A 17,444-nucleotide genomic window follows, 5' to 3' on the forward strand; every position below is an offset into this window, starting at 1 on the left:
AGATGACCAGATGCTTCGCTGCACTGCACCCTCTACTGCGATTTGCTAAGGGGGTGTAAAGCAGTGCCGCTTGTGCTGGGCAGCATTTCACACAGCCTTCAGCAGGCTGCAGGGAGCCCAGCTCAGCAGGGCTCATCCAGGCATCACTTCCAAAAGCTTTTCATTCCTAGGAGTCACGGCTGTGTCAGGCGGGAAGCTTTTCCACTGCCTTTATGAGATAAAGTGCCAAAAGGGGATGCATTTGCAAAAACATCAGGTGAAAAAATTCATGTTAGACAAATCCCCACCAACTTCGTGGGTGTTTACGTTGTGTGCCTGGGGGTCTGTCTCATCACCCCCGACAGGTTTAATGGCCAGGGCTGAAGCAGTTCTTGTCCCAGCTGTCTGCCATGGCCTTTGGCTGGCAGTCACCGTCACTCAGGAGAACTTGGTGACTGGGCTGGGTGTCCTCTCCACAACTTTCTCAAGGCACAGTCCTGCAAGTGGATTAAACTGACCTAAAACCACATTGCTTCCCAAAGGGATGGTCCTGCCTTCCTCCAACCTGGCTGCATGCTCCTGGTGCCCCCATGCTGGTGCTGCTGATCCTGCAGCCACACAGGGAGTGGGAGCCAGGCGCGACAGGGCTGAAAGCTCACCCAGCAAAAGGAGAAAAAGATCCTTTTTCACCAGGTCAACAAGATGAGCTGTCCCACCCTGCAATGAGGTGGCAGGAGCACATGGCTGGGAGAAGTGGGATCTCTCCCTTTCAGTAGTCCATTCCCCATAGTTCAGCTAAGCTGATGGCAAAGTCACATTTTGAGTTTACTGCTTCAGCGGTAATTTAAGCTGCTGTCAGCTTTTGGTTCTCCTTGGCATCTGGGGCTGGCTGGCAGTGCTGCAGCCACAGAGACTCACCAGTGCCTCTGCTAGGGGACAAGACACTCCACCAGAGAGAGAGAAGGGCAGAGGATGGCAGCAGTACCTGCACCTGCTGCAAATCCATCTTCTTGCTTCCTTCTTTGGGAGGGCTGTTTTTAACTGGATCATCTCAGTGACCCAACATGTCGAAGTGCAGCTTCACAAACAGTTGCATCAGTGCAAACAAGGTGGAAGCAAGCTGGAAGAACATGGGGACAGGGGAGTCCCTTGGGCCAGCCTTGCCACGGAGCCACCGTGCTGTGAGGGCCACCACCACCAACATAGGGCTCTGGAAAGGTTCAGGAGGGAAGAGGCTTCCCTCTTGCATTTGAGTGTATAAATGTGTTACCCATTCCCTTCAAGGAGCTTTGCCCTTGCCTAGGCTTTGTGAAGGACTAAGCAGAATGCATGAAACATCCTAATGTCTTCCCCGGTGGCAGAAGAACTAATGCTCTAAGAGGAAGGACAGTTTGGCTGTATTTTCAGCATATATTTTTTTGCCAGTGAGTGAGGAGGTGGCCGCTTTATAAGTGTGAAAACAAGAGGCAAATGACAACAGACTATTGCTTCCATCCCTGTGTTTCAGAAAGCAGCAGACAAACCAGACGGTTTTTGAAGGCAGGACAAAAGGTCCTCCAAACAGAAATCCGCAGGGTCATGACTCTTCAGTGCTATTCTCATGAGAGAACAGAGAGGATTAAAAAAAGAAATCCTAAAACCCCAGTGACATATTTACCAATTTTAGATGTGAAATAAAAACAACTAATTTCTCCACCTTTATCCAAGGATTTCCATCGCCTATTTTTACTGGGCATCCAGGGCAGACTCACAGATAACTGCACTTCATCATTCCACCAGGAAGCTCATTCAGACTGCAACTTGGACTATTGGTTTTTAATTTTAATGCAGTTTTTCATTGTGATAGCTCTTCCATCTGACACAGAATTGCCACGTTGCAAATTGAATACAATAAAATTGCTAATCAGCCCATTAGAATATGTTGATGGTATAACATCTATTAGTTATTGAATAATGTCTTCCTCCAATGTATTTTGAATTAAGTCTGCATGATAACAAAATTAATCCAGATAAGTATACCTACCCATAAATGCAACATGTACATGCACGTGCAGACAATCCCATACAAATACCAGGGAAAGAAAGTGTGTCTTCAAGTAGTGAAATAAAGAATTAAAACAAAGAAATTATCCATGAAGTAAGACAGGCTAGAGCAGTTTGCTCTGATCATGTGTCTTTCATGGGAACACAAGACCTATTACAGTCTCCAATCTCACATCACACAGAATTTCTTTGACTTCAGGGGCTTCTTATCCCAGGAATACTTCCCACATTTTACTTTCCCAACAGTTAAACCAAACCACTCTCCTGCACTGACATCTTCTTACCCCATTTTCTCCTGCTTTTTCTAAGCTCTTGCCTGACAGTTTCTTAGGTCCTTAATTCTGATATGCAGAGGCTACAATTTTTCTTAGCACCCCAAGAAGAAAAGCCCTTAGTTCTTTTAAGGTCTCACTCAATTTCTCTACCCCAGTGCAAGTCTTCCCTTGCTTTACTATTGCAAAGACGCAAAACGTGAACTTCTTTTCTTGGCTTCCCTTCCTTGGGGAAAGATAATTTCCTACACCGGCAATTTCCCCTGTCAGCATCCTCTGGTGCTACATCCTGCGTGGCTGAGAGCTGCCACACCAAGAATGCCTTTGTGTGAAGCTGAAAATAGATAGAAAGTAGCAGTGAATCCAAAATTTATCTTCCTTGTTTAGTATGCTCTGTTAAAAGCTCCTAATCATTATAAAGGAAGAATTGTTGAAGCTGTTAAGGGGAAATTTGTCCCTGTCCCCAAACATATGTTCTTTATATTCAGCAGAATCAACCTTTATGGTAATCTTCTAAAAGAAACACAGCAGTCCTATTGTAAAGCCCTATAATTTGGAGAAGTTTATTTTCTGATAGGAATCTTGGGATTTTAAATGGGTCAAAATCCAGAATTAGCCAGTAATGCATAATAAGAATATAATATTATAGAAACTTTCTCATAAAATAGTACAGCCTGCTGTAAGAGCAACTGTGGTCAGAATCTTACTGACAGTTTGATTTTCATATATTTGAAATGATAGTCCAGGTGGATTTGTAACCTTGGGCATTTGAGAAAAATGTCACTAGGCATCTCTGCATCTTTATGTACCTAAATACCTTCAAGGATCAGGTTCTCAATGTGCCTAAAGCCCATACAAACCAGCATCTGTGTCACTTAAGGCACATGTCTGAGAGTAATCTACTTGCAAGAATCATTAGGACTCTTACCATACGCAGATAAGAAAAGGAACAATACACTTGAAATGTGCAAAGATGATTCAGTTCAATCTGAGGAGAGTTGCTTTGTATTCCCCGTCAGTTTAACAATCGTTTCATCTTTCAAGGAAATTATAACTGTGATTCATTTGGACAAAGTTACCAACTTCTCTTTTTATCTAAGTCCTATTATTGGTGCTTGTCACAGCCATTCAAGGACCTCCTGGGAACCAAAATGGACAATTGCATCCTCCTCTCTCTGCCAGCAAGAGACTAGGTATCATTAACAATGCTTACTTTAATAGCAAATTTTGGAGGGAGTAAATGTGCCCCTGCAGGACACCATGGATGAAGAGACAGGATACACATTTCAGTTCAAAGTCCTGTCTGTGAGTGGAGGTCTGTGACATTTTCCCATTCAAAATTAGACATTCATAAGTTCACTGCAGCAAGGTGCACATTATTGTTTTGGTCTATGGAATCAATAGCTGTGAGAGAGGGAGTGCAAGGTGGCTTTTTGAAAAAGGGAGTGTTTTTCACAATGGAAAGATCCATAATGTGTAATAAGTGGCTGTAGGTGGTTCCCTGCCCTTGCTCTTTTTTGTGCCGTATAGGTCTCAGGGCTCTGAAAGGAACTGGAACACAGGGTGAGGTCTTTTATCAAACTTTGTGTTACTGTGGATAATGTGGCATCCATATTTTGCCATATTATGTGAGCAGAGGAGACTTGTAGAAGCGAAATAGCTTGAGCTTTGTCTAGGTGAGGTCAAAGTGGGGCTGGAAAGCAGAGGGGAAGCCTGGCTTGTGGCCAGCTGCAGCCCACCAAACCTTTGTGTGCTGCCAGGCAAAGGGATTTCACATCTACAGCCGAAAGCCAGCTGATCTTGGAGGCTGTAGTGATTTTGCCTGGCAGCAGCAGGCAAGGGGCTACACTGGGATGAGTGTCCTGGCACTCCAGGGTTGGAGCAATAAGCTGGTTTGAGCAGAATGCAGCCTGCACCCCTGGAGTTACCACAGCTCAGGACACCCTGCAGCAGCGTGTTCCTGCTCCTCGCTGCTCCTCCATCATTCTGGGTGCATTTTACCTGGCAATGAGAAACCATTGCAGGCCCTGCTTCATGGGTGCCATGCCACTGAGGCTTAGAGGACACTGCTCTCAGGGGATGGAGGGTGGGAGATGTACAGCTTGACACTCCCTTCTCAGGGGGGGTACGAGGGGGCTGAATTTTCTAGTGGCCAGGGCTTTTCCTGCAAGTTGCAGCCCATGTCAGACTGAGGCAGTGCTCACCCCCAGGCTGAACTCTGATCCAGAATAAACAGAAAAATTCTGCATTTATGCTGTTGCCAGCTGTGTCAGATGGAAGTACTTACTGCACTGCAAATAACTTTTGTTACATGATGCCCCACTGCAATGCTTCATCCACTAAAGAAACAAAGCTCTGAGAACCACTGGACTTCGGGCAAACGCCAGGGTTATCCCTGCACCTCTTATAAAAGATTTACGTCCAGTCTGGAGTAAGATGGTGGCATCAAAAAACCCCACCATTGCTATGAGACTGAAGGTAGCAGTGGCAGTATTTAATGCCTTATCTCACTTAGGTATGGTCAAAGTTGCTATATTCATTCCTTTCTAAAGTGGACCAGACTGGTATAAGGACATCTATGTAATCTGGAGGCTATGTAACTATAAGACAGTCTGCCTAGTCTCAAGATCATAAACTGAGATAAAAGAGAGCATTAGGTAATCTACTCCATCTTCCATCCCTTGCAGAATCTTTCCCTGTTAAGTCATAGAATCATAGAACAGTTTGGGTTGGAAGGGACCTTAAAAACCATCTAGTTCCACCCCCTCTGCCACAAGCAGGGACACCTTCCACCAGACCAGGTTGCTGACAGCCCCATCCAGCCTGGCCTTGAGCGCTGCCAGGGATGGGGCACCCACAGCTGCTCTGGGCAGCCTGTGCCAGTGTCTCACCACCCTCACAGTGAAGAATATTTTCCCTATACCTAATCTAAATCTACCCTCTTCCAGTTTAAAGCCACCTCCCCTTGTCCTGTCACTACATGCCCTTGTACAAAGTCCCTCCCCAGCTTTCCTGTAGCCCCTTCAGGCACTGGGAGGCTGCTGTGAGGTGTCCCCGGAGCCCTCTCTTCTCCAGGCTGAACAACCCCACCTCTCTCAGCCTGTCTTCATAGGAGAGGTGCTGCAGCCCTCTGATCACCTTCCTGGCCCTCCTCTGGACTTGCTCCAACAAGTCCATGTCCTTGTTACACTGGGGGCCCTGGAGCTGAATGCCGTACTCCAGGTGGGGTCTCATGAGATGAGAGCAGAGTAGAAGGGAAGAATCCTCTCCCTCGACCTGCTGGCCATGTTTCTTTTGATGCAGACTAGGATACGGTTGCCTTTCTGGGTTGCAAACACACATTGCTGGATCATGCTGAGCTTCTCATCAAGGAACACCTCCAAGTCCTTCTCCTCAGGGCCGCCCTCCATCTATTCTCAATCCCTGCCCAGACCGTATTTGTACTTGGGATTGCCCCAGTCCAGGTGCAGGACCTTACACTTGTCCTTGCTGAACTTCATGAAGTTTGCATGGGCCCACCTCTCAAGCCTGTCAAGGTCCCTCTGGATGGCGTCCCTTCCATCCAGCATGTCAACCACACCACATGGCTTGGTATTGCTGGCAAACCTCCTGAGGGTGCATTCAGTCCCATTGTCCATGTCCCTGACAAAGTTGCTAAGCAGCGCCAGTCCCAATACTGACCTCTGAGGAACACCACTCCTCACTGGTCTCCACTTGGACATCGAGCTGTTGACCTCAACTCTTTGAGTACGACCATCCAACCAATTCCTCATCCATCCAGTGGTCCATCCATCAAATCCATGTCTTTTCCATTTAGATACAAGGATGTAATGCAGGACAGTGTCAAATGCTTTGCACAAGTCCAGGCAGATTATGTCAGTTGCTCTTCTTATCCACCAGTGCTCTAACCCCATTGTAGAAGGCCACCAAATTTGTCAGGCATGATTTGCCTTAGTGAAGCCATGTTGACTGTCACCAATCACCTCCTTATTTTCCATGTGCCCTAGACGTAGTTTCCAGGAGGATCTGCTCCATGATCTTGCAGGACACAGAGGTGAGACTGACTGGCCTGTAGTTCCCTGGTTTTTCCTTTTTTCCCATTTGAAAAATGGGTGTTACGTTTCCTCTTTTCCAGTTGGCGGGAAGGTCACTGGACTGCCACGACTTCTTAAATATGATGGATAGTGGCTTAGCAAGTCCCACTAGTGCTTTGTTGTATATATTTTAAGTGTCCAGAATGACTGAACTTCTACTCTTCAGAGATTATCTTGAAACTTAGCAGGACTCTCCAGAGGGAATTTTTTTGTTGTTGTTGCTAGTTAGTCTTACATTTTGCCTCCTTAGAATTAACTCCACAGTTCCTGTTTCACCCTGTTGTGGTTTAACCCCAGCCAGAAACTAAGTACCATGTTGCCTCTTGCTCACTCCCCGCCAACCCCACCCTGAGGGATGGGGAGGAGAACTGGAAAGGAATGTAAAACTCGATGGTTGAGATAAGAACATTGTAATAAATAAAATAAAAGTAGGAGACACGCACCCCAAACCAATATTGATAATAACAACAATAATAACAATTATAATGAAAAGGAGGGAGAAGGGGAGAGGACTAAAATCCAAAGGAAAGGGAGAAAAAGACAAGTGATGCACAATACGGTTGCTCACCACCTGTTGACTCATGACCAGGCAGTCCTGGAGCAGTGGTCAGCAGACCCTGGACAACCCCCCCCCAGTTTATATACTGAGCGTGACTTTCTATAGTATGGAATGCCCTTTTGGCTAGCTCAGGTCAGCTGTCCTGGCTCTGCTCTCTCCCAGTTTCTTGTTCCCCTCCAGCCTTCTTGCTGGCAAGGCCTGAGGAACTGAAAAGTCCTTGACTTAGTATAAACATTACCTAGCAACAGCTAACAACATCTGTTATCAACATTATTCTCACACCAAATCCAAAACACAGCGCTGCACCAGCTACTAAGAAAAAAATTAACTCTATCCCAGCTGAAACAAGGACACATCCTAAAATATGTTATATTTTGATCTTGGTTCCTTTCACAAGAACCAATGAATTCTTATTAGCATCTTCAGAAGAAGCTGAGAGTGATCTCAGCCAAGATAAGTCTAAGGAGGGAGTGCAGGAATGTACACTGCTGTAAGGAACAGCCCCATCCCTTCTTGCTCCATCCAGCTTCTAGATGCTAGAAAGCATCTAGCACAGCCTGCTCCTGCTGCAAGCAAGCAAGCTGGCTGGACATTAGAAATACTGGTGAAATCCTGGCAAATTATGTCAGGCTCTCTTTTTAAGTAAACTCACAATGAATGCTTTGAGCACGTACCTGAAAAAACCTGATTGCCAGGCTTCAGAATCTGGAATAGCAATGATACATCTAGTTTGTGACTAGCTGAGCAGCAGCAAACCCCTGCCCGCACGTCCCACTTGTTTGTCACCTCAGTGGTACCAGCAGGAAGCACCTACTAGTAAACCAGTGCTTTTCTAGTGCCTCTGTTATCCTTCCCTACAGCATCTTGCCCCACGCCGCATTCACCTCTTTCCAGTGGTATTTACATATGTCAGAAGTGTGTTGTTGGTTATTTTGTCACCTTTCTAGCTGTCACTTTGTTGAAATTTACATTTCTCTCTTGTCTCCTAAGTCAGAGCTCAGTCTCACTGACCTTCAGCAGATACCACTGCAATTATAGCCTTTTTCTCCTGACCTTCTTTACGCACATTTTATTGCAGACTAGCAATGTTTACCCTTTCTTTAGCAGCTGAACAAGCTGATGAGCTCCAAGTGTAAAAACAGGGGGTCTTCTCAGTGTACCTCAGTGAGTGGGGGTCTTGGAGGTAATAAGAAGAATGTAGCGTAAGGCTTTGGCCCCTCTGAAGAAAAAGCTAATTTAAAACCAGTGCTTTTCATGTTGTCAAAGAAAATCAGTAACAGGCAAGAAATAATCCTCTTATATAACAGGTCAAATAATAGTATGTCATCAAGGTGCTTTTAACTTCATTAAAATTTGTCCCTTGATAGGTGACACTTTAATTATGTGACCAGGTAATAAAATAATACATGCCTGAAAACTTATGTCCAGCCCACACATAATTAATGGTCCTAAATTAACCCTGGATGATAGGGTAGAACTTAATCTTAGATAGAAAATAATCTACTGGACATTTTTCACATGCCTGTTTTGGAGTTTTGAACTGACAGTTCAATTTGGCAAAGTAAGTGACATAGTGACATTAATCTAGCCCATAAGATAAACAATAAAGGTAACAAATGCTTTTTAATCTACACCGTAATGGTGCCATGATCCAACAAAATGTCAGGAATGTGAGGATTAGACTTTTACATTGCTTTAGCATAAGTGTTTCCCCAAGGGTCTTGGCAAGATCTTGAGCTGGGAGGTGGGTTCCCAAATGGTGTATGGAGAGAAGCCTGGGTGATGGCTGGAGAGGGCTTTGTTTCACTTCCACCAAGCCTGCTGCAGCACTGACTGGACAGCTTTCCAGCCCCATGGGAGAAAAGGTGCAAGATTTCCTCAAGGAGGTAGCAAACACCATTTTAATCTCGGGTACTTGGATGAAAGTTGGCCGGAAGAGCATGTTTCAAAGGTCTGGATTTCAGTATAAGCTTGCTGCTCATCTGTGAAAAAACAAATCTGGAGTGTTTTTTTCAAGCATTGCTATGAAACAGAGATGTAGTTTGTATAGGTTTAGGCATGAAAAGGGTGATTGATCTAAAGGCAGTGTACTTTGACTTATGTATCAAATATTTGAATATGCCTGTCTGATAGGAAAGTGATCTTAGATAACATGAATTTTTATATACTGACCTTTAGAAATAAATGATTTAAGAAATAAAACCAATCTGTGCCAGAAAATCTTAATCTGTGAACCTTAAGTCTGCTTGCCTTTAGTGCTATTTGTTGGACTAAAATCCCTGAAAAAAAGAATAAACTATGTTGGTCAGAAAACTTGGTGCAAGTCATAAACTCCAAAGGCATAGCTCCAGGATTCAACCACTGTGTCCTAAACAACACAAGTCTCATCTAATGTATAAATGTCTCCAAAGCATTTATCGCTGTAGTGTCTGGGCCGATCACATAGATTTTGGGATACAGTGGGATCTGTCCAGAAGAGATGATCAATTTCCCATGCAGCTGCTGTGCTGCCCTTTGGCTTCACCATTACATTTAAAAGAATGGAAGTAACTCTGACCACAAGCATGTGGTGTCCTGATGTGACTTTAATGCTGACATTCAGGTAGGATTATTGGGGTTTAGATTTTCTTTGCTGCAGTTCCCCAAACATTTTCCGAGAGTAGAACCTCTGGCTATGCTGCTCCATTCATGTCCTGCTGCTCCCAAATATCAATTTTGGGTATCAGCAACTCCAGCAGTAAAAATGAACTGGAAAGACAAAGGTATGCTGTTTCAAAGATGCCCACGTGTATCTATCACTTCTATCCTGGAGAATGGGAAGCTATTGGGGAGCTTTGATGGTCTACGGGGAGACAGACCAGACAGGGATGGGACTGACCTAGCCCGGCCTGGAGGTTGTTCTATTTTATGCCTGAAGGGAGTATAAAAATCCCCATGCCACCAGGAACCAGCAGAATCTGCACCTTCCACCTTCCCCAACCCCTGGTATTTCCACTAATGGCCTGTCTCTGATGCTGGGTGTAAGCAAATGCAATGTCCAAATGCTGAAAGTTATGGAAGTTACCCTCAAAATGTACTGTTCACCCCTAACTGGCAATCTGCAGGTAGAAGAAGACAAGGGTAAGTTTACATGTTAGAGTGTGCCCAAGTGCCCAAATGCCACTCTTGTGGTGGTGTTCCTTCAAAAATAAAGCAAGCAAGCAGTGACCATCAGAATGTTTCTGAAGTGCAAAGCATGTAAGAGAAATTGTTATTTATTGATAGTGCGCTGGAAACTCCCTGGGAAGCATATCTGCCAGCAGTGATATCTGCATGTCAATCTAACTCCCTTTCTCTATTCTGTAGCAAAAAAAGAGCTGCATTATTGCTCTTGCTGCTGTGATCTCCTCTCAGGCTGCTCTAATACATCTCTCCTTTTGGGATAAACCCCCTAGCATGCCATCTGTCTTAAGTTCCAGTTCCTCCTCAGCGCCCACCACTGCTTCCCACACACAGCCTGAACCAGAGGCTCCTTAGTACCCTGCCCAAGCCTGCACTGATAAACCATGGGCCGAGGGAGGTTTTGGAGGTCACTGACACTTCTGTTGGCCCAGAGGACCTAAGTGAAGCGGCTGAGATAGCAAGGGACACTGATGCAGCATGTCCACATCATCCCTGTGGGCTCAAGCTTTGCAAGTGTGTTTCCTCTTCCCTGTGCAGAGCTTGCCCGGCCAGGACAGTGTGCTCATGAACGCTGGCACGGGATGCATCAGGAGAGCATCAGGCAATGGCAGGACCTGGTGTTTACTTCCCACCATTTGCCCTCTGCTGGGCTTGAGGCTGCTGCCCAGCGGTGAGCTAATGAGACCACTCTGACCTCAGAGGACTGGCAGAAAAAGATTTCATTACAGAGAGTGGCTGTGGAGCACTGGCATGCTTGGCAGGACAAAGGAACGTGGTACTGTCTCCAGAACCATTTGGATGCCCAACAGCTGAAGCAACCAAGGTTATGGGGTAGCATCTTGTCAAAACCCTTACAGGAGGGCAGGTAGAGTAGGATTTTCTGTGTTTCCAAACAGCATCATTTAGGTGGTGGGAGGCCGACTTGGTGTCCAGCTTATTCCCTGGGCCTGAAGTTTTTTACTAGACAGCCTCTTCCAGGTGCTCTGATCCAGACACTGGTTTTGGATGCATTTTCCCAAATCAGGTTTCACACTTGGCTCTCGCCAGATATTAACTAGCAATCTGTTGTGCTCCTGCGGCCAATGGACAGTGCAGGGGAAAAGGAGTTTTTATCTGAGTCTGTGTGATGAGAGCTGGATGCTGTGGAAAAGGAGCAGCCTTCATGGAAAACACGCTCAGGGAACCTCCAATGTACAAAAGCCAGAAGGTAGCTCCCAGCGCACTGGATGCAGGTAAGGAATGGAATGGAGCGGGAAGTATGAGCCTGGGCCAGTGCGATACGACATCAGAGAACAGTGATAACTGGAAATGCTGCCCAGGTTTGGGTAGCAGGATCCTGTGGGTGAGGAGCACAATGCAAATGAAAGTGTGTTCGATCTGGTTTCCTTTCAGGCTGCAGCTCTTTGTAAAAATCTGCCTATACTGGGGCTGTTTGGCAGGGTGTCCTGCAGGGAGCCAGCACCGCATCACACACTCTGCATTGGCAGGACGTAGCCAGGCAGACAGCACAGTTACCAATTAATAGCAGACAGCAATATTTAAACTAATAATTAAGGGGATCAGCATAAAACAAAACTCTTATTAAAATTAACAACACAGTCACTAAAACTGATGCTGTTTCAAGCTATTCATTATAGCTAACAACCAAATCTAGCCAACAGCACTTGATCAGGGCTGGTGCTGTTTTTAGTTTTATGTCTTCTGGAGACAGGGCTTACCTGATTTCAATGCTCTGTGGACACATCGACGTAACCAACTGGAGTTGACGCCAAGTGGGAAGGACTCTAGTTCATTTTGCTGCCTCCCATTATGGTTCCAAAACCACACATGCACACCACATCTTTACCAGCCATGAGGTTTGTGCCAGTGCAGTCTCTGGTGCAACGCACCACACAAATTCAGAGCGCTAACAGCTGGCAGATCTCCTGTCTACTCTGCAAGTGGAGCGTCCTGGGTGGCACGGCACTGCATGACTCCAGCCTTGGGTCCAATAGGTGGGAAATGGCCCTGAGCTATTCACTGCTGTGATCAGGTGAATGCCTTAGTGCAACTGCAAGAGACAAAGTAAAGACACAAAGAGTATTTATAGCAAGAACCCTTCCAGCACACTAAATTGCTAAGGTAGATGCCTGTTGCAAATAACTTTTGAACATTTTGACAAGGTATGAAAGTCTTTAAAGTTAATCAGCCTCCAAACTGTGCTTGCAAAGGGGCAGGCAGACAGGGCTGTATTAATGTTCCCACTGAAGGGAAGGCTGCAGTATGAATTTGCACCTCCTCCGAGAGAAGTGAATCCACACATGACAGGATCCTCCAAACGAAGCTGCCCTGAGTGATCAAATTATCACAGCATAAGAAATATTTGACCCCTAAAATAGGGGGTTCCTGCCCCTCAGCTGATGTGATACAAATCTGTGATGCATCCTCTCCTGGTCCACTGCAAATACACAGTAAAACATTTGCTTGAAATGCTTTTATACTTCACCCTGCATTTGAAATGGTCTAGAAGTGCATGCAGCATTGTTTACCATGTCTCTTAAGGGGAAAACCTGCTCAAATGTGATTTCCAAGAGACTGAGTTGGTACAACAGCAGATGCTAAACTGGCAAAGAAAACTGCCATCAGATTTTTCCTTCAGCTTTTTATCTGTCTGCCTATATCCTTCATTAGACCTCCCACTCTCCCTCCTGTATCCCTTTGAACTCTCCACTTTTTAATCCTAACAAGGTCGCACTTTTGCTTCGTGGCTTCAGATCCAGCACTCTTCCTGCCAAACTCCAGCCAGCTAATTGTTCAACTCCTTAATGCTTTCAAGGTCGAAGGACGTGGCACCTCCCCCTGACCTCCTGACTTTCAATCTCTTATGAGCTGAAGCGAGCAGCCACCTCGGTCTAAAACCTCCTCATCAGCTGCACTGCAGTAGCATCAGAAGGACCCAGGGAGGATCAAGGCCCCCTTGCGCTCCGATCTGCATAAACAGCCAGTGAGAGACAGGTCCTGTCCTCCTGAGGTTATGGGCTGAAAGGGAAAGCAGGCAGAGTGAAGGCGAGTGGGATACACATAAGCGGAGTAATCATGATGATGCTAGTCACATTGCTTGTTAGTCTCTCTTTTTTTTTTTCCCTCCCCCCTGATATGAAAATAAAATAAGTTGGCTTGTTTCTGGGAGTGTTGTAAATTAGTATTTGCAAAAGTGATCATCTGTTTCCATCCAGCTTGGTTCTGTGCCAGTGCTGCTCCAGGCTGCGCTTCCTGAGGAGGTCCTGTGGCTCTTCAGGAATAGCACAGCACGGAAGCACCAGAAGATGAAGGAAAAACACTTGTTTGCCCACCCACCCCATCAGAGATGGCTGCAGTCTAGTAATAAGCCTGCCACCAGCAAGCTGAATGCAATGTAGCCCAATGTGTCCTGTCAGCCACCAGCTTAGGGCTGGAGAGACGGGAGGGACTGTCCCCTCGCTTACCCTCATTACAACGCAAAAGGGAGGGAACATCCCAGCTGGTTCACAGAGCGTACACCTGCCAGGGGAGAAGGAAAGTTTTGAGAACTGGAAAAATTGCCCTGAAGTAGGGTACAATATCACTTCAGACTAACCCTAAGGAGAATAATTTATTCTGCTCTTCCTTGGGCAGTGGAAGCGCACCAGCATCACAGAACTGCAAGGACAAAGGACAGCCTGTCCTGTCCCGATGCAAAAAAGTCCTACCTTAAAAGTGAGGCTTCAGAACAATGTGTGAGAGTTTGATTTGCATCCAGAGTGGAATCGTGCTTGCCAGCCATCAGGCTGATGTGATTTGAAGCAGCTGAGATATTAAATGCACTAAACCAGAATGTATAATAGCCATGCTGGCAGACCTTTAATTATTGTCGTGCTTGTGGGCACTGATATCATTCAAATTAAAAGCTTTCCCCACTACTTGCATTTTTTTAATACGTTGATGTACTCTGCACTGATGGATTGTCCTCTCTTGTCCTTCTCTCACAAAATGCTTGGCACAATTTGTTCCAGTGCAGAAATAAAAATTACTGGCACTCACCTGCTGTATTTCTGGTGCTCTTTTTGTTTTGTTTTAAAGCATCGACCCCCTAACTAGAAGAAAAGTTTGGTGAGTTTGGAGGGGTAGTGTTAATTCCTCAGTCACCAATCCTTTCTCAGAAAAAGCAGGAATGCTCATTATTAATAGCAAGACTGAAGTGCTGGTGCAAGCTTCCCTAGAGCAGTGCCTTTGACAGTGCTGGCTGGTGACACGGAGAAGTTTCCTTGCTGTGTGCTGCACAGATGCCCTGATTTTCCTCTCTCAGCTGGTCCAAACAGAGGTATTTTCAGCTAGTGCAGTGCTCAGATACAGCAGCAGAAAGCTTAAGCAGCTCCTCCGAAACTGAAGCAGCTTCTCTGTTTGCACCATTGTCACTGATACCAGAATGTAGTTCCTTGTCTACTGCCGTGATAAGGCTGCTCACTTGCTCAGTGTAATTCTGGAACAAGTGGAACTGTTTTAAGCAGAATAAGCACAGTAGCAGCACAAAATACGTATCAGAAAAGTTGTCCATGCCCTCTCCTGAGATGGAGAACTGATAAACTAGGCAGATTAATATTCTCATTTATTACCCTGGATGACAGGCATGGCACATCCTATCTCCATCATATGGAGACTCATTTGTAGGACATGCAGCACTCATGTCTTCCACACAGCTTCCAAATTACAGTCCCTGATTTGACACAGCTGGTGCAAAATTTCTTTCAACTCTCGCTACATTCTGCGGTTCTGCTTGCTGTACTTGTTACGCAGCTCGTTTTACCTGTGGGGCAGTGATGGAGCACAGTTAGAAAGGGGCTGAGGCTCAAACCAGGACAGTGCTTACCCCTACCTCATCTCTCCCTAGCTCTGAGCCTCGGCCTCTCTGCAGACCCCAGAGCAATGCTACTGCTTCACAGGGAAGGTCACGCCTTGTAGCCTGCTTTGGCCATTGGAGACTTGGTCTAATTGCCTGCATGCAGAACCAGGAGGCAGAAAACTCCTGTGTTTATAAACTTGACTGCAGCACTAAATCTTTCACTAGCTTTGAGCAATTCACCTTTCTGCCTTAGTTTCCCCATGTGTAAAAGTGAGATAACGTTTACTTTCCTCCCAGGGATATTGCAAGGATTAATTAGTTAACTGAATTTGCTTGAAAGGTGAAAAGCGTTTTACACATGTTAAGTATTGTTGTTTCTCTGGGACAAAACCCCCTCCCTCCGCTTTATACAAGTGATTTTAAAAGCTTAAAACCAGAGAAAAGAAAAGCTGTCTAACTCAAAACCAGCAGGATGTGGGAATGCTGATGAAGGGAGATCATCCTAATATGGAAAGGGCTGCAAACATGAAACCTTTCAGACCTTTGGAAGCCAGATGAGGTGAAAATGAGCAGCATTTTAGTGGACAAGTGGACAAGATCTCTTCCTTGGCTCTTGGCTCAAGCCCAATGGAGTCAGCAGCCAGCTGTCCTGACTGTCTGGTGGCCTCTGAATCCAGTCAATCTGGCAGCAGGCATGGCATGGGCCTTACTGGAAAAGATACTATCCCAGTTGGGCTTCCAGAAGAGCGAACAAGTTCACACTGCAAGTTCACCATGGCAAGGTGAGGAAATCTGCACTTTCCCTGCCCAGGCTAGGTCCAGCCTTTGGAATTAAATGCCGGATCACACAGCTATTCCTCCTGCTTCTCACCAGCATTAAATTAAATGAATTCAAAAGTAAAAGTCCAGGACACAAAAGGAGCTACTGTCACTGAGAAGACAAGAATCTGCCTAGGAGTTTAGGATGAACAGCAGCACTAGCTCACAAAAAGAAAAAAGGAAGGAAGTAAATGAAAAGCAACAGCTCTCCTAAGGTGCCATTTAAAGTGGTAAGCAGGACGAACCCAATTACACTAGTTACCCTTGGAAGTGCTGTTCTGCAGCTTCTCAAGACGCTATAGCTTAGGCATAAAGGCAGCATTAACAGGGTGTCCACAGTGACAACAGCCAGTCTCTTCTGCATGTATTAAAGTCCCTGGGAGGCATCATTACCCTCAGGTTCGCCTCCTCACCAGAGTGTGGTCTTTCCAGATGTGCTGAAGGAGTACCCCATGTGTATACTTTCTATCACACAGCAGGAAAGGTCAGGCATAATTAGGCTGAGCTGCCTACCTATTTTGCCTACAGTAAAATGGGGGGGAGTTTACGCAAGCTGTTTTCTTACCAGACCTGTCAGTCAAGAAGAGATTTAAAGTTTATCAGCGAGATGCTGAAGAGTACTTGCTCACTGACACAACTGGGTCCAAAAGATGATGTCTGCTTATAGCCTGAGTGATGTGAGAGCTAGCAAAGGCGAGGCTATATAATCAACAACTGGCAAAAGAGGAGGTGTGGGTGTTGCAGTACCGTTCTGTAAATGGCACGGCCCCTTGCATAGCTGTCACTCAGCTTGCTCGTGTCTGCCCCATCTCCCTTCTCTCCTTTCCTGTATTTGTACCCAATGTGCCGAGATGTATTTGCACCTAAATTGATACACACATTTTGGCTGTAAATGCACTTAGTGGTCCTGTATCTTCTCATTCTTATACCAGTATAAGACAGGAGTAATCCTAAAGGAAATTCATAAGGGCAAAACCAGTGAAAAACAAGTGGAATAGAAAGGAGGTCCAATTTATAGAGGCTAAAAGCTGATTTTCTTTTGAATGGAGGCTAACCTAATCAAAACTAAGAAGCTTCCAGATTTCAGGACTTCTACGAAAGAAATTTTTTAGACATAAAGAACTGATCATTCCTGGCTGTCACAGGCAGTGCAGACGATGAAAGCAATGGATGTATCGATTGGCTCCAGCTGAGGATATGGCCAGGTGGAATTAACATTGTTCTAAAGAGCAGCACTGCATGAGTTTACAAGCAGAGAAAATTCCACTTGACAGGTCTTGGTGTAACCTTCCAAGGTAAGTGTGGGCCTGAGATACGTTCTGTATTCACAGATAAGAAAGGCAGACTGTGAGGCATCTGCACAACGTTCTCTCCAGTCCGGATTAGCCTAACAAATGTGTTTGTGGACTCCTGTTTCACTGGTATTAGCGAACAGTTCTTGCTATTGCTTAGCATGACAGAAGGGGGAGAAGTTAAGAAAAAACCCCAAAACATAGTATTAAGACACTGCTGGAGCCTGAGGTCAGTATTGCCTGCTGTTCAGAGTTGCTGCTTCTGTTTGAAGGACCCTTTGCCTCTCTTCCTTTATCACATTTTCAATTAGCTTTCCATACACATCTGCTCCTGACCTTAAAATAATCTCCCCTCCACCCCCAAAGGAAAATGATTTTGTAAAGAAA

The 17,444-nt window shown here is 45.5% G+C and overlaps 1 long non-coding RNA gene across 2 annotated transcripts in view; it reads right to left on the bottom strand.

The window, feature by feature from the left end:
• The window catches only part of LOC114011326 (uncharacterized), a 68,729-nt gene that overhangs the window by 30,316 nt on the left and 20,969 nt on the right, over nt 1-17,444 (bottom strand). The window contains exons 3-4 of one of the 2 annotated variants that reach the window (XR_003553181.2): nt 11,828-12,159; nt 8,552-8,929 (exon numbers count right to left, since the gene is read on the bottom strand). This is a non-coding gene — a long non-coding RNA (uncharacterized LOC114011326). Of the gene's footprint in view, nt 1-8,551; nt 8,930-11,827; nt 12,160-17,444 lie in introns of those variants that run through there. The other variant, XR_003553180.2, reaches the window with a different exon arrangement.

This window comes from Falco peregrinus, chromosome 4 (genome assembly GCF_023634155.1).
Source record: "Falco peregrinus isolate bFalPer1 chromosome 4, bFalPer1.pri, whole genome shotgun sequence".
Classification (NCBI taxonomy): Eukaryota; Metazoa; Chordata; class Aves; order Falconiformes; family Falconidae; genus Falco; species Falco peregrinus.